A 20,903-nucleotide genomic window follows, 5' to 3' on the forward strand; every position below is an offset into this window, starting at 1 on the left:
GAGTGGGGCCCTAAATATGATGTCCAAAAGCACATGTTACTAGATGGCTGGAGATACGGTGCTGAACTATGGCAACTTTTGTCACTTGTCATCCTTATAGTTTCTCTGAGTTGATTTTCTCATCTGTACATGAGTTTCATGATAGCTCTTAGGGAGTCACGTGTTGATTACGTTGAGTCAAACAGGCTGGTACACCTAAAATTCTAACACATATATTTGTGTGTTTTTATTACCTGTTAATGAGAGCTGGACAAGGAGGAGCTGGCTAGTCTGTGCTACACCAGAAGATAGAGTTCCAAGTTTAGGAAACATTTCAACTGATCTCTCTGATGGGCTTCACTTTTCACAGAATCCTAAAATGCCCATGTGCAAACTATTAGGATACAGCTAGATTATTCTATTTTATCACAGGGAAGATAGAGAAACCATAACTGTAAAAATCTTAAATTTAAAGAGGAAGCTGAATAAACTGAAATGGTTTTAAGACACCTTAAAATATTACATATCTCTGTGTTCTCATTCAATTCTATGGTTTTAATTACTGCCTGGATGTGTGCTGGTGAACTCAGTGTGCAAAGGTAAATCCATCACCTCCTCTCGCCACATATTTTACCAGACGTGTTCTTCTTCCTATCTTCCCATCTCATCACTCCCTACTTATCCCAAGCCAAAAATTTGGGAGGCATCATCACCTTCTCATTCTGACTCTCCACATCTAAGTAGTCACCTGGTTCTAATGCCTAAATATTTCACACACTCATCCTTTCTTCTCCATCAGCGCTGTCATTACTCTGGATTAGCCCCTCATTATTTCTTGTCTGGATTACTGCACTAACCTCCTATCTGGTTTTCCTGATTCTGGTCTTGCTCTCTCCATTGCATCACTCACATCTCTGTCACGAGCATATAATTAATCTGGATGAAAAGGAGCTGTAAACGGCAATAGATATCAATGTCTTCAAGTCATGTTCTTTAAAAAATATGATGTCATAGGTTAAGACATAATCAGTTAAACATAGTTCTCCTGGAGACAGGTTGACTGCTCAGCACAAGAATCAAATGAAATATAACAATGAACAATATATCAGTTCACTTGAAATAATACTCATGGAGAGCAGACACTTACTGGATTGTGCAGAGATGATGTGGAGGTTGGTAATGCTGGAAGGGCATGGTGGATTAAGATGAACTTCTCCAGCATTCCGAGGGCCACCTCATCTTTGTGAACCTGTCAGAGAAAGACTCATTTACTAAAGTCTATTCTAGCTTGATAATTGCAGGAGCCAAAGTTACAACCAACAGGGACAAACTTTTCTACCCCCTAAATGATAAATACATTGTTAAAATGGTTAGAAAGGGGCTTCCTCAAACTTCATGAATACAAAAAACCCCCCAATACTAGGGGCTTTAAACAAAGGTGTTACCAGTACTTCTTTAATATGCCTACTGCCTGCAGGTTAAAGAGGAGAAAATGGTCTAAGTTCAGAGAAAGTTCAGAGGTCTAATGTTCAGAGAAAATGGCAGCGAGTATAAAATCATATAAAGTCTGGAGATTAGAATAAAGCAAATAAGGCTAGCAAACAAACAGAGATGAGACATGGTATTTTAATTAGTGTTTCCCAAACTATCTGTGGTAAAAAGATCAGTTTTTTAAAAAATATACAAACCATCACGGACTAATATTTTCATAAACCATGATAAAATTAGTACTTAAAAAATTAAATGTAAAAGAAATACAAAACACCAGGCTTGCTTTTTCACCCAGACATAAAATTATGCTGTCAAGCTGTTAGAACATTTTCTAAATGCTCATTCTTAATTTTTGTATTTATCTCATCATTAGCCAGTAACAAACAGTTCATAGACTGGCACTGGTCTATAGACCACGCTTTGCGTAGCACAGTTTCCAAGGATTTACTCAAGATAAATGGCAAAGACTTTTCTCACAAAGATATACTGATGGGAAGACACTAATCTGTTAATTAATATTCATGCATCTTTCTTTCAAAGACTGAAACATTTGGCTGTGTGGGTCTTTAAAAACTTCCATCTCTCATCAGGTCAAGTTGAGACCATCTCTATGAGAAAATACCTATCAAACCAGTGAGCCTCAAGTCAACTTCCAGAAAAACAATGGCTATGTGGATTAAAAACTCTCATCAGAGAATATATAAGCTGTGACTATAACATTGACTGTATTGTTTTGTGATGGATTTTTCAGTCAATCAACCATTAAGAATGTCTTCCTATCCCACCCAGATCTCAATCAATTATCATGATGTCTGATTTGATAGGCTGATAGTCACAGTTGATAGAAACACTAGTGATAGGGCAGGTTCCTTTAGACTATATTGAACAATAAATATCCATCAAGCATGAGCTATATGCTGGCTTCTTTCTGTCCTTATTCTAAATACAAGGGCAGCTGTCTCTCTCTGGAAAGACATGCATAGTCTGTGCTTAAACAGCAGATGGAAGATCTCAGCTTCTCTGATCCACTATTGTTTTAGGTGAAAGGGGCTAAGAAATATTGATGAAGCTGGGATAGTGAAAAGATGGACAGAGATTTTTACTTCTTACCTTTAAAATCTTGTTCACAGATAAGCTAGTCTCATACTGTGGCTTTAAATCCCATTACCAGACACGTTTAACGTGACTCTCATGGGCAGTTTTCATTATGACCAATGGTGAAACGATGGTTAGTGATAAGTTTAGAAATAAGGAAATGGATATAATACACAGAGAGGATATGTATTAATTTATATATCAACCTGTAATTTGAGGGGACTGACATAGAGTTTGGAGGAGAGAAGATTTCAGGAAGACAGCCTTCAAGCAGGTGAAAAATAGAAATCCCATGGAAGTGGGAGATCAGGATGGCAAGCATGCATTGAATGTGTTCTAAGTATTGGGGATGCAAAGTTAAAATGCTGTCTTTGTTTTCAGAGGTCTAGTGTCAGAAACAGACACATATACAAATAATTACAAAATGGTGGAGATATGTAGAAATAGGAATTTATACAAGGTACAGATATTGTACCAATGACAGAGTGATTAACCCTATCAGGTGGACTTGTAAAGAAACATTAAAGATTACAAAGTAATTTATATTGGTAAACTGATTCCCCAAATGTTAGGGTAAACCATTTCCAGAACTTGCAAAAGGAAAATATGAGGTCTAATTCACAAATCAAGTATGCACATAAACCTTCTACTTGTATAGATATAGTTTAAAAACTCCTCATTAGGATAATCACCCACCACCAAAACTACACATATACATGCCAACATCCCTATCCCCAAACCCAAACTACCCAGCAAAACTCTTACTTAAGTAAAACCATTTTAAATGAGCACTAGAGGGATCCACAAAAAGGCAAACAATAATGGATGAAAAGAATGAGCTCTATTTGACTTAAACCTTCAGGGGTTATTATAAATGGAATTTTTTTGTAATTTCATTTTTGGATTTTTCATTGCTAGTGTATATCAATACAATTGATTTTTGTGTATTGATCTTGCATCCTGCAACACTATTGAACTTGTTTACTAGTTCTAATAGTTGTTTTTTTGTGAATTGCTTAGGATTTTCTATATACAAGATCATATCATCTGAAAATGATGGTAGTTTTACTTTTTCCTTTCTGACCTTGGTGCCTCTTACCTCTTTTTCTTGCCTACATGCCCTGGAAAGAACCTCCAATACAATGTTGAATAAAAGTGGTGAGAGCAGACACCCTTGTCTTGTTCCTGATCTTAGGGGGAAAGCATTTAGTGTTTCGCCACTTAGTATGATATTAGTCCTGGGGTTTTTGTAGATGTCCTTTTTCAGATTGAGGAATTTTCCTTTTAATCCTAGTTTATTGCGTGGTTTTATTATGAAAGCGTGCTGGTTTCGTCAAATGCATTTTCGGCTATTTCTCTTTTTTGAATTAAAAAATTGCATTGCTTAAGTCTGGCTTTTCTAGGAAGGCAGATCATCTACCTAACTGGTTTGTGGATTTGGGTGAAGAGGATAAGAAACAGAGAGTTACTAGTATGACTTAGTTTCTATTTTCTACATTTAACAAGCAATACAAGAAAGAGGGGGCCAAAGAAAGAACTTGGTGGTTTGTAAATGGGATTAAAAAATACAGCTATTTTTCGTTTCCACCTAGCGAAAGAGGAAATTGAGAAATTCTTTGAGCAACAAGATGGATTTTTAAAAAGCCTCACCTGCAAGACCTTATCATTATCAAGATCATGGCCATCATTCCCTCCACTGAAATCTCTGAACCGAGTTGGTGGTGCCCATTCAATGCTTTCAGCTGGACAAAGTGACAAAGGAAAAGAAGTGATGATTGAACCATAAAATGGCTAAGCTTCTCCTGGGAAGTTGTATGCATCACTGCTATCCACATTTCGTTGGCAAAAGAAAGTCTTAGGACCAAGCCTAATGTCAAAGAGATGGTTACCCATATGGATAAGTGCTGAAACTCAAATGAAAATGAGTGGTATTTATAATCATTTCATAGGGAAGGGCAGACAATAATTGAGAAGAGTAATAAAATCTGTCTTTTTTTTTTTTTTTGGTGACAAACATTTGCTCCCTCTTTTACATGCAAAATACTTTCCTCTTTTCTTTAAAGAAAACACCCAAAGTCTCAGCCAATCACATTTCAAAACTCAAAGCACTGGATCTCATATGGATCCTCTTGGCCCAGACACTTGTGAACTAATAAGCGAAGTTACTTGCCCTCACATGCCCAATACATAGTGGTGGAAGAGGGAGGGACAGGGTAACTACAATAGATATTCCCATTTAAAAGGGAAAGAATGGAGGAGCGCCTGGGTGGCTCAGGCATTAAGTGTCTGCCTTCAGCTCAGGTCATGATCCCAGGGTCCTGGGATCGAGCCCCACATCGGGCTCCCTGCTCCGTGGGAAGCCGGCTTCTCCCTTTCCCACTCCCCCTGCTTGTGTTCCTGTTCTCGCTGTCTCTCTCTCTGTCGAATAAATAAATAAAATCTTTAAAAAAAATAAAAATAAAAAGGGAAAGAGTAGAAATCATAGAGCTGTCACTGATTCTCAACAATTTTGAGATTTTTGTGAGGGGACATGGTGAAGTACCCTTAGGAGTAGGGACTGTTTGTTACTTGGGCTCTTGTTCTGCTTCCTGGAGGAGCTTCCTAGTTCATTGTTCTCCATTGTTCTGGGAGGTCCCTTCCTCCCATTATTCTGAAAAATATGTTCTCTGTTGTGGCTTGGCCTGTTTTCTATAGAAGTCTGGGAACTTCAAAGTCATTTTTGTCATAATAGTCATATAAAAAACAAACAAACAAACAAATGAAAAACTCTAGGGTGGTGGTTCTTTGGGAAGCGTTGCAGTCTTATCAATATTAAATCTTCCAATCCATGACCATGGGATGGCTTTCCATTTATTTAGGTCTTTAATTTCTTTCAAAATATTTTGTTTGTAATCTCTTTCAAAATATAGTTGGCTTTGTATCTATTTGATCCTGGGCAACTCTATATGTCAATAATCAAATGCTCAATTCTTTTTGAGACATGCCTCCCTCTAGACTTGATTACAGGTATCTTGAGCTCTGAGTTCCGTGGGAGAACCAGTAATTAGTCAATCCATGGATGATATCAGAGACCATGAACTGCCTGCTATGTTTTGAACATATTAGAAACATGAGTCTTGTTGTACAAATAAATACTGTCTCCAAAACATGGGACAGCTGAGCCTATTTGTAAAAATAAGAACCATTCCCTTTAGTCCAGTGGTTTCAAGCAGGGGTGATTTTGCTCCTGAGGGGACAATTGGCAATGTCTAGAGAAATTTAAGGTGTCACAACTGGGGGATGTCACTGGCATCTAGTGGGTAGAGGGCAGCAAAGGTGTTAAACCTTCTAAAATGCACCAGACATCCCCCTTCCTGTCTCTTCTGTCTCCCCAGTAAAGAATTATTCAGCCCAAAATGTTAATAGTGCTGAAGTTGAGAAACCCTGTTCCTAACAGTACCATTCAAACAGAAGTCCCATTAATACTCCTGATATACCTCTCCAGAGCAAAAACAGATAACATATTTCTGTGTTTACCCCACCAGCCAGATCTATGTTCTTCAATTTTTTCTTCCCCAGAAGCAAAAAGTAGAATCAGAGAAACTATGAAAACCTACTTGTTTTGAGACTTGAAGGAATCACAATTTGTTTTTTAACTTTCCATTGTCTATTGACCACCACATCTCCATCCTCCATTTTATTTGTTAAGATTTTTTTTACACAATAATCTTTTGATCCCTTCCTTTAGCTACCAAAGATTGTCCATCATGTTAAAACACATTCTTCATTGAGATGGATTTTATTTCTCCTTTTTAAATTCTTAGTGCAGCCTTTCTTTAGCTACTTTTAGAAGGATAACCAGAGCTACTGGGAGGTCCTATTCTGGTTTATAGTAATGTCTGGTTTAATCATTATTATTATCTAGCACCTCCGAGAATGTTCCTATTGTTATATAGTGTTTGTGAAGGCAAGCTATCAGGTTTCACACTAAAATAGGGGACACCATACTTGAGGGGGCAGGGGTTTCATGCTCAGGACCTTAGAGCCCTCAAGTACCAGGGAGGTATTTTAATAAAAATGTGCAGGATGTTTCAGACAGAGATTAGTTTAACAGGAGAAATTAGCAAAAGGGAAATTATAGATGCAAAAATCCCTATTAGGTATATCAGATCGATCTTTCCTCAGAGAGCAAGGTAGGCTGTACCCTCTAAGGATCTAGATTCTAGGAGAAGAAAAGGATATGCTGGTTTAGTCCTAGTTTTAGCTATGTCCCTAATTGAGAGCCTAGGCAGGATCTCAGTGACTACAGTGAGAATCCATGCTTGAATATGACTGAATTGTTCTAATACTTCAGATGAAAATATATAGAGAGAAACAGAGCAGTGTGACTTTTGCAAGCGGCGTTTGCTTTCTTGGCTAGTTTCAAATGTCTCTACCACTTTCCTTAAAGGACAATTCTGCCTTCTAATAGAATTCCTGACTAGGCAGATCACTTTGTTAGACAGATGTTCTATTACCATTTTGCTTTCCTTCATTTCATACCATTTTCCATTTTATTCCTTTGTATCATGGTTGAAAATGTATATGATTCTTATCTCTTCTTCAGGTTTTTCTTTTTTTCATTGTGACATCTGTGCATTAATCACTGTTTAGCCAAGCTGCAGAGACCTGATTCTTTTAATGGGAAGACAGCATGCTGCCGTGGAAAGCATGGCAGCTTTCAAGTTAGCCGCCTGGATGCTAGCTTGGCACCTGCCATTCTCTGGTTGAGTGTCCTAGGACAAGTCACTTCTCTGTTGTTTTAGTACAATTAGGGTGGTTCCTACAATTAGGGTGGTACCCAAATATCTCTAAGGGGTCACTTTTATCTCATATATTTTCTATATGTCTAATCTTTTGTATATGTGAAAACAGTAGCATGGTAGCTAAATTTTTTCTCTGCTTATTTTGCAACCATCTGTTAAGGTATAGTGTGTGTAAGCGTGTGTGTGTGTGTGTGTGTGTGTGTGTGTGTATGCATATGTGTGTATGATGGTGGTGAAGGTGGAAGTGGAGAATGGGGAGAGAATGGACTAGTTAACCTTGGTAGACAATAGCAAGGTGTAATAATCTGTAAACATAACTTGTGTTGAAGAAGATATGCAGGTATTTAAATACCTCTGTTAGAGGAAATATGTAAGCATTCATCATGGTTACAAAATAGCATTCTCAGAAATGTCATTCTCTCTCTCCCCCAGGACAGATAAAGCACCTGCAGACTTTGACTGGTCACTGAAACAGCCATGAAAACCCTCATGCTTTTATAAAGCAGGACAAGGCTTTGAAGCTTCAGCTTTAAATCGCCCCAGCATCTCCCAGCTATAATGAGGACAGCATTTCCCTAGTCAAAACATCCTGGTTCTATTTAGAGGCATTCACTTATCCGAATAATAAACAGAAATAGCAGGCTATTCTTATATCATTTTCCTTCAACTATCCTACCATTTAATACAATGACAACAATTTTAAAAAATTTCAGAACCACAACACGTAACAGTGGGTTTTAGTTAATTACCTTAGAGAAGACACTGACCAATGTATATTTGAATAGCCGAAGTCTTGCAATAATGTTTGATTGGCCTTTGTTTACCAGGGGTTTCCAATATCTCCCTTGCTATTTCATGGGGGAAAATGTTTCAGTCCTTTAAATGGTTCCAGAAATATCCAGTCTCCCCAGGTGGAAGGGAGGCTGTGTTCATTTGCTAGGTACCTCCCTTGGCTGATGTTGCTTTAAATAAGGACGGCAGACAATACAGTATCCACGGAGACAGCCACAATTCACTTCTATTCTTTCTCCAGTGTAAGTTTGTATTAGGTTATTTAATGGACCACAATAGATTCAGTAGGTACAGAATCCATGCCCCCAAACGGCTGGTGCTTAATTCCATCCCTGCAGTCTGTTTTAACTAAGACGTTTTCTCCTGTGCATATAATCTTCATTATCATAGAAGTTATTTTTAATTTATAATTAACATAGTTTCCTTCTCATTATGGACGCCTTGATCGACTTAGCCCCTCCAGACACATCTTGTCTGGTGCGGTGCAGGCTACGTGCTGCAGTTCTCTCAACGAACATTAGGGGTCTATCTTGGCCTTCCCTTCATCCTTCCTCCTCCTCTCGTCCCTGACGCTGTGATATAGTGCATAATTCCAAAATGGCAGCTTTTTGAAAATTCACCTTGATTATCAGACATTAAAAGTGACTCATCCCGCAGTGACTGTCTGGCAGAAGGGATGGGATCAGACAGCAAGACAATGAGGGGACTGGGAGCATTAGCGCACTAGATTACAGAGCCCATCAAAAATACCTTTGTTCTGTCAAAGATCCAATCATTTACTAGTTGTGTTCTGCAGAGGAGAAAGAATGAGAAGAAGAAGAAAAAAAAAATCCACCAAACAAACAAACAAACAAAAAATCCATCCAAGAATTTAAAACCTCCTCAGATCTTTTTCTCCTAAGAAGGGAGGGAAGTGTCTGATCAGCCGTCTCAAGAGGAGGCAAGAAGGGGATTGTACTTCGGAAATGGGAAACTACAGAAGCCTTTCTTTTGGTGGCTATCAAATTTTCTATACTAGATTCTGTTCTTTGGGTCTCGGTAAGAGGGAAATTGGCAAGTGAACAGGGTTTGGTTCTGCCCTTGGCTGTGCTCAGGCTAATCTACAGCAGAATATTTAGTAGACAAAATATTTCACAATTAGAACATTCATTTTCATTAAAAGAAAGCTTCTGATTTCTATCATATCACAATATAATGCTAACCAAGAAACGTGTGAGGGTGAAGGGAAAATATGTGTAAGGGCTGTTACTGATAAATATAAGCATCTAAACAAGCCCATATGAAAAGGCAGCAGGAATCTCTGAAAAGATAGAGCATATGAATTCTTGCATTGAGCATGTGTGTGTTTGTGTGCAAAGGGGAGGAGGGAACTGGAGGAGGTGGGGTGAGAGATGAGGGCATTCATGTTGAGCCCTGTGTGGGTGTATAACTGGGTGAGATGTGTGCTGAGTCGTCAGCATGACTGCAAGCCTGGCTAGCTTGTCTAATTCTCTAAGGAGACAAATAACCAAATGGGAGGTTGGTGCCTGGCTTTCTTCTTCTTTTCTTTTATCATTTTTATCATTTGCCTATGAACTCAGAGGAGCAGTTTATCAGTCGTGAAAAATGCCCCAAAGGGGCCCAGATCAAAGGTAGGCTTTACATTGTATACTTAGGTGGATCTCCCTGCCAAATACGTTAATGCGATTAAAACACAAATTCCATAAACAATTATTTTCCATCTGTTTAGCAACAGCAATAGTGATGCTACGTGCCATCAATAGAATCCAGAGAGGTAGCAAGTGAATTCAAATGCTCTTCTGCACATGGATGCTGCAGCACTTTGGGAGGATTTGGAGGGTCTTATCCGCCAGCAGGACAGGAGAGTAGCTGCTGTTACCATGCAGGGATCTCTTGATAAGACTGTATTTTAACCAACTGTCATTTATTAAGATAGATTCATTAAAACAACTCAACACATTTCATCAATTGTGCATTATATTTGGAGGTTTGCCTTCATATTTATTTCTACTGTCAGGTACAGAAAATATATCCCCCTTTTTGCCCCTCTTAATTACCCCTAAATGACTTCATTCCTTTATTGTTGGAGGAAGGCAGATTCAGCAGGACTGCCTGCCTGGTCAGTGGGACTCCATAACAGTTACACATTCAGAGACCCGTTAGCGTTTGTTTGGATTCACAACACATACTCTGAGTAGGAGAAAGAGAAATCTAGAAGCTTTAAAAATCTCTGCCTAAACCTGACCAAGAGATTAAAAGGGGAGGGCCCGGACCAATTTCCACACACCAGCGCTCGTAACAGAGGGATGGATTCATGAAAGAGAAAAGAGTTTTCATCAGTGGAATTTTAATGAGCCCTAAAGGTTAGCCTTCGACTTTGTTAACAAACAGCTCTAGAGATAATTTCCAATTTTCTGTGTTTATAAAATAGTGGTTCCTTGGTCATAATCAAATTCTGAGACTGTTGAGAACCCATTCTGCATATCTAGCTGATGCTGAAACACAAACCACCAGAAATTATTAAATGTGTGTTCAAAATCAAATGTGGAAGAAATAAAATGAAAAAATTTTGCAAATTAAGATGATCGCATTAATCTTCTCTGATGAAATCAGTCAAATGAAAAATACTTATTTTTTAAAAACCTGCACAGATATTTTAGCTGTTAAAAGGGTAATGGTTATTCTAATATTTGAATGGACGGAGACAAGAAAAAAAAAGATGACTTCAAAAAACAAAAGAATACTTCTTTCCTAGGAATGAGAGACCAGAGTCCCTGGTACGTCGTGAACAGGTTTCAAAAGTGTAGGAGAAAATATAGAAGCACAAATTATCAAGATTGACACTAGATTGGTCAGTTTTCTGGGAATGTGTCCTGTTGTCACCTCTCCTTCTGCCTCCCCCTTCTTCCCTCTCTCTCCCATCTCTACTGAGTGCTTGCAGAATTGCCAAAATTGTACCAGGAAGGGAAAAAGTATGACTAGGATTCCAGCCATATAGAACGAGAGAAAAAGGTAGTAAGACAAAGGGCCACATCCAAAGACTTGGCTTTTCCAAAAACTGATTGCAGTGGTAAATGGAAAGTGGACCACTTGCCCTGCAAGGATGACCAGTCTCCTAATGGTGGAGACCAACAGCGGGTGCTTGAGCTATAGATGCTGAGAGGAACATTCTAACATTGTGCTAAGTTTTATTTCCTCTAATGCAACAAATCCCTCAGGCTTGCCACTTCTCTTCTTGATCTGCAGAGGGATGGAAGGGGTTTAAAAAAACCCAAAATAAAGAGTGGCTTGAGACTGTGCAACTCCAAGAGTGGGAGAGATTAAGGAGTGAGACGGCCAGCTAGGTGATGCTTTGTTCAGTTTTTGGCACATGGAAGGGCACAAAAGGCACAGCATCAGGGGCTCTGTAAGACCTGGGTTCCAATTCTGGTTTTGCCTCTTACTCCTTATTCCCAATGTAACCTTGGTGGAGAGGGTGGGTAGTCAAACCCTCTGAGTTACAGTTTTCTCCTAGGATAAAAGGGATTGGAAAATTCAGGCAATGTTAGAATTGGGAGGGAATTCAGGTATCATTTAGTCAATTTTCCTCATTTTATAGACAGAAACTAAACAGTGGTAATAATAATAATAACTAATATTTTCAAGCATTTAACATGTGCCAGGCACTATTCTTAGTGCTTTATAAATATTATTCCACTTTCAAAACAGCCTCATTTGTTAGGTGGTATTTTTACTCCCATTTTACAGATAGGAAAACTGAAGTCAGTAAGGTTAAATATCCAAGGTGTTATAGCTGGTAAAAATGGTGGAGCTGTTTCAAACCCAGACAGCCTGGTTCTGGAGGAATATCCTAGTAAACTATGAACTCCTCATTGATTCTCACTTGCACTGGGGGTAGCACTACCTGAATTGGTGCTACACATGGTCCTGAAAGCATAGACCCTATAGAGAGGTGTTCCCAGTATCAAGGCAATGGCTGACAAGGGTCACTCTGCTTCCTCCAAGTTCCCTGAGATCACATGGTCCCTCCAAGCCAGGTTTTGTGCAGGTGCCCTGTAGTCCTCCTAAGATGCCCTGCCCTATATGCTGCCCTTCACAAAGTCAGCCACCAGTCTGTAACTATCTGCTGATCCTTACTCTCTCTCTGACCATTTCCTTGAAATTCACTTGAGCTGCTATTACACCTGTATTTGAATATCCAGCATGATACTCTTTATTTCTTTGCTCTAGCATTAGCACTTGCACATCTTTTATTAGCCACGTGGATCAAAACTGCTTCTCAGAGCAGAAATAAATTGCAGGAAGAGAGATCATGGCAGAATAAAAACCACTGGTGGGACAAACACTCAACTGGGGATAGTATGGTAGAGCACTCATTGGGTAAGACTGGTTACAGAGTGTTACACTGTTGCTCATTGGTTGAGAGAGGAGACTACAGTTTGTCATATTAGCTTTTGTTGGCTAATAGCACCCAGTGCCTGGGAAAAACACATTAACAGTATGTGGTAATGGACTGTTGTTGCTAAAAGGAGAATAGCATTAATATAAAATTACTGCTGCATACAGAAGTGTTAAATAGACTATGTATACTCTGCACCCAAAGGAGCTTGTTGACTTGTTCAAACACCTGGATAAGGGTGTCTAGGAGAACTCTTCTGTGTTTTCCTCTTTTTACACTCATAACACTTCTGAAACACTTCTGACACCAGATGTGTGGGTTTTTCACACCAAACAATTCTCCAACACTAGATGACTGTCCTATAATTCAATTCAATTCTGACACTAGCCAAAGTTAGCACAGGCCCCACAGGTTAAGGGCTCATTCCCATAAGACTGTTCCTTTTTCTGAAGCCAACTTCAAGTAGTGGGTCCCTAGGTTACTCACAATTTCTGTCCAACATGGCTACAAGTTGGAGGCTCCTACCACCCCTTCCTCAGGTCCAGTCATTTGCTAGAATACCTCACAGAATTCAGAGAAACACTTACTTACATTTACTGTTTTATTATATAATAAGGAATATGATAAAGAATATAGATGGATTGCTAAATGAAGAGATATATAGGGTGAGGTCTGGAAATGTCTTGAGTACAGAAGCATCTGTTCCCATGGAATTGGTATGTGGTCACCAGCCTGGAAGCTCTCTGAACCCCATACTTTTGGGATTTTTTAATGGTGGTTTTATCACATATGCATGATCAATCATTAACTCGATCTCCTGGAGGATGGGAGGTGGGGTTGACAGTTCCAAGCTCCTAATCACGGCTTGGTCTCTCTAGTGACCAGCTCCCAATCTGAAGCTACCCATGAGCCCACCAAGAGTCACCTCATTAGAACAAAAGACATTCCTATCACCTAGGATATTTCAGGGGGTTTAGGAACTCTGTGCCAGGAATCAGGAGCAGAAACCAGTGTATATATTTTTTCTGTTATTTCAAAAAGCCACATAAAATTCATTCTGATCTGGCCTCACCTGCCATTTTAGCCACATATTTCACACCTTGATGTGCTCACACCTGCTGTCCCTTCTGCTTGAGGCAACAACTTCCCCAATCCTATTTCAACATCCCCCCTTCTTCAGTTGTAAAGATCTGTTCATCTTTCAAGATCTGGACCCAAAGTTACTTTCTCTGTGCAGCTTCCTGACTTCTTGGCGTTTTCTGTAGTACACATGGTTAGAGCACTCATTGCATAGGATTATAATTAATTGGTTATTCTTATTTCTTCTCTTTCTAAGCAGGGAGTTCCTTGAAGACACAGACTATATTTCACTTATCTGTGTACCTTTGGTGCCCAGCACAAGGCCTAGATCATCTTATTTCCTCAATGAATATAGAAGGAAGGGGGTAAGGAAGAGAGGGAGAGAGGGAAGATGTGCCCTTCTGAAACTACAAAACATTATGAAAATACAAAGAATCACTAACCAGAGAAAGATGTCTACTGTTTGAAGCACTCATACTGTGTAGGAATGAGCTTATTGTCTTCATAGGCACAATGCTTAGGCACAGAATGGAGGCCAATGACAATGCTAGCCGGAAGCAGACCTCTTATTCCTCATTTATCTGCTTGATGAAGAGGTAGGTACACAATTTTTCCCAAGACAGGATGAGTGCTCTTAACTAATGTCATTCACTAACAGTAATTTGGTTAGCTAACTAAGCACAAAACCTAAAGAACACAGAGACTTAAGGAATTGTTTAATTCATAGTACTAAGATATTTTATCAGGTGGCATGTAGTTAAGTGCACTTAAACACAATCACATCGCGTTTTGTTTGGTCATCCTCATCTGGGATATTAGAAGAACCAGTAGAGAAAAGAAGCCTCCTCAGGGATTCTTCCTTACAGTACAATATTTACAAAAAGCTGAGTGTACAACTTGCAAAATAATAAGCTTCAGTGATAGTACAAGCTTCAGCTACAATTATCACAAAGAGCAAGTCTGGCTGCCCATGCTCCTAACTTATCCTTGTGACTACAGAACGTCCAAAGTGTCACGTTCAAGTTGAAGTGACTGCGGTCAATTAGGTAATTTCCACCAAATTGGGTCCATTAATAGTTGGGCATTATCTTGAGGGAGAAATAGGAGTCTATGACAAGGTGCAATGTGGTCTGTGAAATATTAGTTTTGGAGAATCGCAAATCAAGATCCAAGGGTGTGTTAAATTATTCAGCATTCTTGACCTTGTTATTAAGTGACTTCGTATGGGTTTTTGCTCATATTCATAAAATCTTAGCCTCCGAGGAGCTTGATTTTTTTCCTTCCCCTAGCCACTTCCCCATTTCATCTGTGTTTTGGCTTCTCCACTCTTCAGGTATCAGAAGTTTAATGTATATCTCTTTCTATTTTTTAGTCTGTTTAAAAATTTTATAAACTAAAGGAAAATGGCTAAGGTTTTGTTTGAGAAAGACACAATGGGAACACTTGCTAATACAAGGACACATTTCAGAAATATGAATATGAGTTAGGAATTGGGTTCCCATGCCTTTCTTTGCAAGTACACTACCTCAGGTAATATAAACATCTTCCAAATTAACATCTGTGTTGGTCCACCTTGTATGAAGCAAGAGTTATGATTTATGACGTATGGTCAGAACTTTATAAATGAATCAGAACTTCAATGCCAAGTCTGTTTCTGGAAGTGTTCAAAAATGATAGCAACACAATTATTTTCCAAAATAATGGGAGAAAGTCGCAAAAACACTCCAGGAAGATCATGTACCCAAGATGTTTGTTGATTCCAATTTGTTTCAGAGATGTTTGGAACGATAGGTAGTTGATGCTGGCAGGATTTCTACAAACTGTAAATATGTTGAATGTTTAATAAAACTTTAAATTGGTGTTCTTATAGATTGTAAAGAACCAATTGCATAACTATCCTAAAAATATTTCTAGCAGATATCCTTTAAATTTATAAGTTAAAATACATCAAGGGGGCAAAGCAACAAAATGGACTTGGAATGTCAACATTGCTAGATAACGTGACTGAAATAGTGAACATCTGCCAAAAGAAAGTTTTTAGGCTGGTGATCTTTATGAGATTCACAAAAGAAATTAGGTAACATTAGGCTTCTCATGTTACAATGTGTATTAGGTATGTGTATTTTGTAATGTTGCCCATAATTCAAACAATAAAAAATACTCTGAAAGTAGAGACAGAGAATTCCATTTTATCACACCCTAACCAAATGGGACCAGAACAGGTGTAATCACTTTAAAGTGTTCTTCTCTATAAATCAACTTCTGATACTTTCCAGAGTGGAGCTGTCAGCCCTTACACACCCACGGAGGTTGAGAATTTTTGGAAAACTAAACACAGGCATTAAAATAATGTTTGAATTAATTTTAATCACAGTGGCCTATATTCTCATGCCTCCCAGGACCCTACTGTATCTCTTCCATGTGTGAGATGCATGGGAGGGCTGCACATGGGCAAAACTCACCAGAGTGCAGATCAGGAAGGAGAATTTAGGTCAATTATCTTTTGAAGTGTGATCCCTTTAAACAGCTACTCAAGGTAGTATCTTGCTAACTGTGCTGCCTATAATAAAGGTGACCTGTGCTGTTTCTTTAAATACTGCTTTTTGGTTATAAGCGATCAAAGTATTAAATTTGTGTAAGGAAAAAAAAGATCAAGAGAAGTGCCATCCATGTTCTTTCTGGAATCTATTGGAAGGACTGGGTGTATGTTTTACCTCTCTGAAGGCCTGGGCTTGAAAGTAGGTGCATCCATTTTAGTATCTCCCAGTTGGGTCTTTGTTTTCTTTACCTGTAAGTTAAGGAGACAAGTAATTTAGATGTTATTTCAGAACCTTTGGTAAATACTTAAAGAAATTAAAAAAAATCATGGAGTAAATAAATATATGGAGGGGAGGGAGATGGAGGCAGGGAGTATTTGGTATGGATCAATTCTCCAAAGCTTAAAAAAATATATATTGTGTGTGGATATGCATTTAATTAGTTCTTGGAGGGAAAAAAAGAACACTGAATAAATGGTTTTGTGGTTTAAAAATTTTTTTTGATGTGGAAAAATCTTAAAGAGTCTTTCAATTAGTACAACACTTCTGCTGCTAGTATCATGGCAGGGCCTAAGAAAAAGCAAATAGATTCAAAGCAGTATAATGAATATAGGGAATACCTTCTATGGATCTTCAAAGAAAATGATTTAAAATTTCTAAAAATTACTGATAAAATTAATTGTTCTTGTGGTTATAAAAACAATACACATTTGTGGTAGAGAATTAGAAAAATATGCAGACATTAAAAAAATAAAAATCACCCTGGATCTTATGGTTTAGAAATAACAACTTACCAAATTTCCTTCTAGTATATAATCATACAAACATGCACACACACATACACACAATGAAAAAAAGCTTAGAAGCAGTTACATAGCTTGTGCATTAAAAAATTTGTTTAACTGTTTTCAAGGTTTTGTATCTAGCTACTTTTCCTTATTATATATTATCAGCCAAAAAAAGATTTTTAATAAAGTGAAAAAAGTGAGTTCATTTTAGGCCTATGAAGAACTATACCAAAGAAATGATAAGAACCCGTTTTCTGTCATTGCCTTCTTCCAACAGGCTTATGCGTTATTAGAAAGTTTAAGATGGCTTTCAGAGATGAATTAGTTCCACATGGAATTTGAACAAATATCCAACAGTAAGAGCATAGCACAAAATCCATTAAGCCTTGGGACTGTTCATTATGAAATTCTGAATTTTAACAATCTAGAAATGTAATCCAAGCTTAGATTTATTTTTCATCCCTTAAGACTGTAAATTCCAAATAAAGCATGGACCTCTTCTTTGGACCTGAGAGGCTACAAGTGGGCAGAGGAGGAAAGAGCTCCTTTCCTTCCCCCTGGGTCTTCTGTTTCCATGCTTGCCCAGCACCACAGATCAAGCCTGTGGGTGGCTAGCAAATAGGGTTATCATTCCCCTACACACACACACACACACACACACACACACACACACACACACACAGGAATATTACACAGCCATAAAAAAGGATGAGGTCATGCCATTTGAGACAACATGGATGGAGGACCTAGAAGGTATTATGCTAAGTCAAATAAGTCAGGCTGAGAAAGGCAAATACCATATAATTTCACTCATAAGTGGAATCTAAAAAACAAAACAAAACAAATGAATGAGTAAACAAACAAAAAGCATAATCAGGCCTATAAATACAGAGAACAAACTAATGGTTGCCAGAGGGGATGGAGGTGGAGGGCAAAATGGGTGAAGGGGAGTGGGAGATAATAGGCTTTCAGTTATGGAATAAATAAGTCACAAGAATAAAAGACACAGCATATGGAATATAGTCCCTGATACTGTAATAACAATGTATCAGTGTAGGTGGTACTGATACATATGCGGTGAACATAGCATAATGTATAAACTTGTTGAATAACTATGTTGTACACCTGAAACTAATATAACACTGTGTGTCAACTGTTATTAAAAAAACCTATGAATTAGTGGAGCATACATTTTAGCGAGGGGAACAGACAATAAAGATAACATTATAGAATGGAAACACCATAGGAAAAGAAAATAGCAGGGTAAGAAAAATTGGGAATAGGGAGTGGACAGTGTGTGGGATGATCATTAGAAACCTCACTGAGAAGGTGGCATTTGGGTCAAGACATGAGAAGGTGAGGGGATAAGCCATTTAGATATGGAGGGAGGGCTTTCTAGAGGAACAGCCTGTGTAAAGGCCCTGACATAGGAGCAGGCTTGCAGGGTTGGAAGGGGGTGAAGGAGTGGAGATAATGAGATCCAAGACATAAGGAGTGCGGAGGGGGTATGCATGTGGGACCTTGAAACTTATAAGGATTTTGGCTTTCCACTCCAGTTTGAATCTTTGTACCACCATTTCTCAAATGTTACAGATTGAGTGACTCTGAGCTTCCATTTGCTTGTCTGTAAAAATGGGGATCTTATTGACGATACAGTTATTTTAAGGATTAAAATGAAATATCAAGCACAGTGTCTGGCATGTGGTATGTTTGCAACAAGTGTTCGTTCTTTTATTCCTCTGGGTATCATTTTGTGTATTTTATATCTATCTTATAAATGTACACATAAACATAAAAGGGTGAGGTAACTGACCAAAAGCTACCAAGAGGTAGGAATCCAAGTAGATTTGAACTTTGTAAATAAATAACAATTATCCCCAAAACAATAAAAGTCACACTATCCCCTAATACAATCTGTATCACCAATACAAACTAATGGGTGGGTGGAGAACTCAAGTCAACCAAGGAAATAAATCTTGGATGTATTAGCCATTAGTGAGGATTGGTATATTAGCAGAAATGTACAGGCAAATCTCATTATTTCCTATTTCCATTGAGTGTCTATTTCAAGGTTAGAAAAAATGCTATCTATCCTTCTGGGGGGCATCTGAACATTCAAACAATACCAGATAAAATGGTCGCTTGCAAACTTTTGAAAACACCATTGCCTGCAAGGTTGAAAGGGCCTCTCTTAGACATCAATTTGCCCTGCGTTAACTTTTTTTATATGATGGTGGCAGTTTTTCTCTCATGTGGTGGTATCATTAGAGTTTCACCTGAGTTCATAGAAATCATTTTCTGGCTAAGTTTCCACTCAAACCCAGTTGCTATAGAAGTTGAACATCAGTAGGGGAGGCAATTAGTTAGCTAGTTATTATGACTTTACTTACTTAGTACATTTTTAGCAGAAAGAAAAATGACAAAAACCTAAAATAATTCTATAGAAATATACAAGTGACTTTTTTTACCCATGGATCATTAGCACAGTAGAGAGGATTTCAAAGATTCTACCAACACCTATAACATCCTCTCCTGTTGTATTATTATGCAGTTGTCATCAGTTAATAGGGCCAACAGGAACCATTCTAATAAAAGTTACATGGTACTTAGTGTCGGAGGGCCTAAAACTATGAGACAAATTAAAGATGGATTCCTCTTTGTAGGTCAACAGCAACTATATGTAAGTTATTGCCGAGACAATTAGTTATACCACTTTTGGATATTCTGCTGGTCAAAGGCACTTCTGGGAGCTTTAAAAAATATTTGCCAAAGAACTTCTCCAGGGGAACATTAGTCTCTATTGACTATCCTACAAAGTTTGCTCTTAAGCACTAATGTATTATTTGGTCTCTAACCTTTGGTCTGGATTCTGGAGTTTGTAAAAATTCTGCATTATCTCCACCTAATCAGATAAGGGTTTTTCCTGAAAAATTTGTCTTACAATTTTTGTACCATATATTAGGAGCCCAATAAAATGCCTATTGAATGAATGAGTAGAAAAAAAAATTCTTTTTCCTTCTCCTTGTTCTGTTACAAATTGAGGATTGAACACACATACTGAATATTTTACCTATTGCAAAGTATATGCATATACTAACATATACATAGATATGTGAAGTCTGACTTTTTAAAAAAAAACACACACACCAGAATTTATAGCTCAAATGAGAGTTGCTTTCTGAAATCATTTAAAGAGATAATCCATTTATTTCTCAGATGAAAGTAAAAGCTTCGGGAACTTTGGGTAGTTCTTTCCTGACCTCTGGTCATTACTTTGGACATTGATTTGTCAGCAAATGTTCACCACTTGATAGTAGATTGGATGTCTAAAAATAGCTAAAAGTCAGTTGGAACCAAACTTCTGAAATAAGGAAATGAGCAAGCTGGATAATACTATTCTTTATCTAAAAATATTGGGCAGGGGTGCCTGGGTGGCTCAGATGGTTAAGTGTCTGCCTTCGGCTCAGGTCATGATCCTGGGGTCCTGGGATCGAGCCCCACATGTTGGAACACTGTTGGAGCCTGCTTCTCCCTCTCCCTCTGCCTGCCACTCCCCCTGCTTGTATTTTCTGTCAAATAAAAAATAAAAAAATCTTTAAAAAAAATATTGGGCAGGACCATAAAGTAATGGGTTAACACTTTTTTTTTTCATATGGCTTTTAAATTGCTTTTTTAAATTAAAGCATAATTAAGGCACCTGGCTGGCTTAGTTGGTAGCACATGCAACTCTTGATTTTGGAGTTGTGAGTTCGAGCCCCATGCTGAGGGTAGAGATTACTTAAAAAGAAAAACAAACTGGATTTTTGGGAAATAATTCACATACCATATAATTCACTCATTTAAAGTGTAAAATACAATTATTTGTCAGTATATGCACAGATATGTGCAACCATCATCACAGGTAATTTTGAAATATTTTCATGTCCACAAAGAAAAACGCTGTATGTTTTAGCCATCA

At 38.1% G+C, this 20,903-nt stretch overlaps 1 protein-coding gene across 1 annotated transcript in view; it reads right to left on the reverse strand.

The window, feature by feature from the left end:
• Positions 1-20,903, reverse strand: part of PMFBP1 (polyamine modulated factor 1 binding protein 1) — a 191,846-nt gene that overhangs the window by 111,850 nt on the left and 59,093 nt on the right. Inside the window, exons 4-5 of the mRNA XM_025889080.2 lie at positions 16,335-16,408; positions 1,127-1,228 (exon numbers count right to left, since the gene is read on the reverse strand). The gene's annotated coding sequence lies outside the window, so the exon portion shown is untranslated. The remainder of the gene's footprint in view (positions 1-1,126; positions 1,229-16,334; positions 16,409-20,903) is intronic.

Source organism: Callorhinus ursinus, unplaced genomic scaffold, assembly GCF_003265705.2.
Source record: "Callorhinus ursinus isolate GAN/ISIS: 27379988/994484 unplaced genomic scaffold, GSC_fseal_2.0 scaffold37, whole genome shotgun sequence".
NCBI lineage: Eukaryota > Metazoa > Chordata > Mammalia > Carnivora > Otariidae > Callorhinus > Callorhinus ursinus.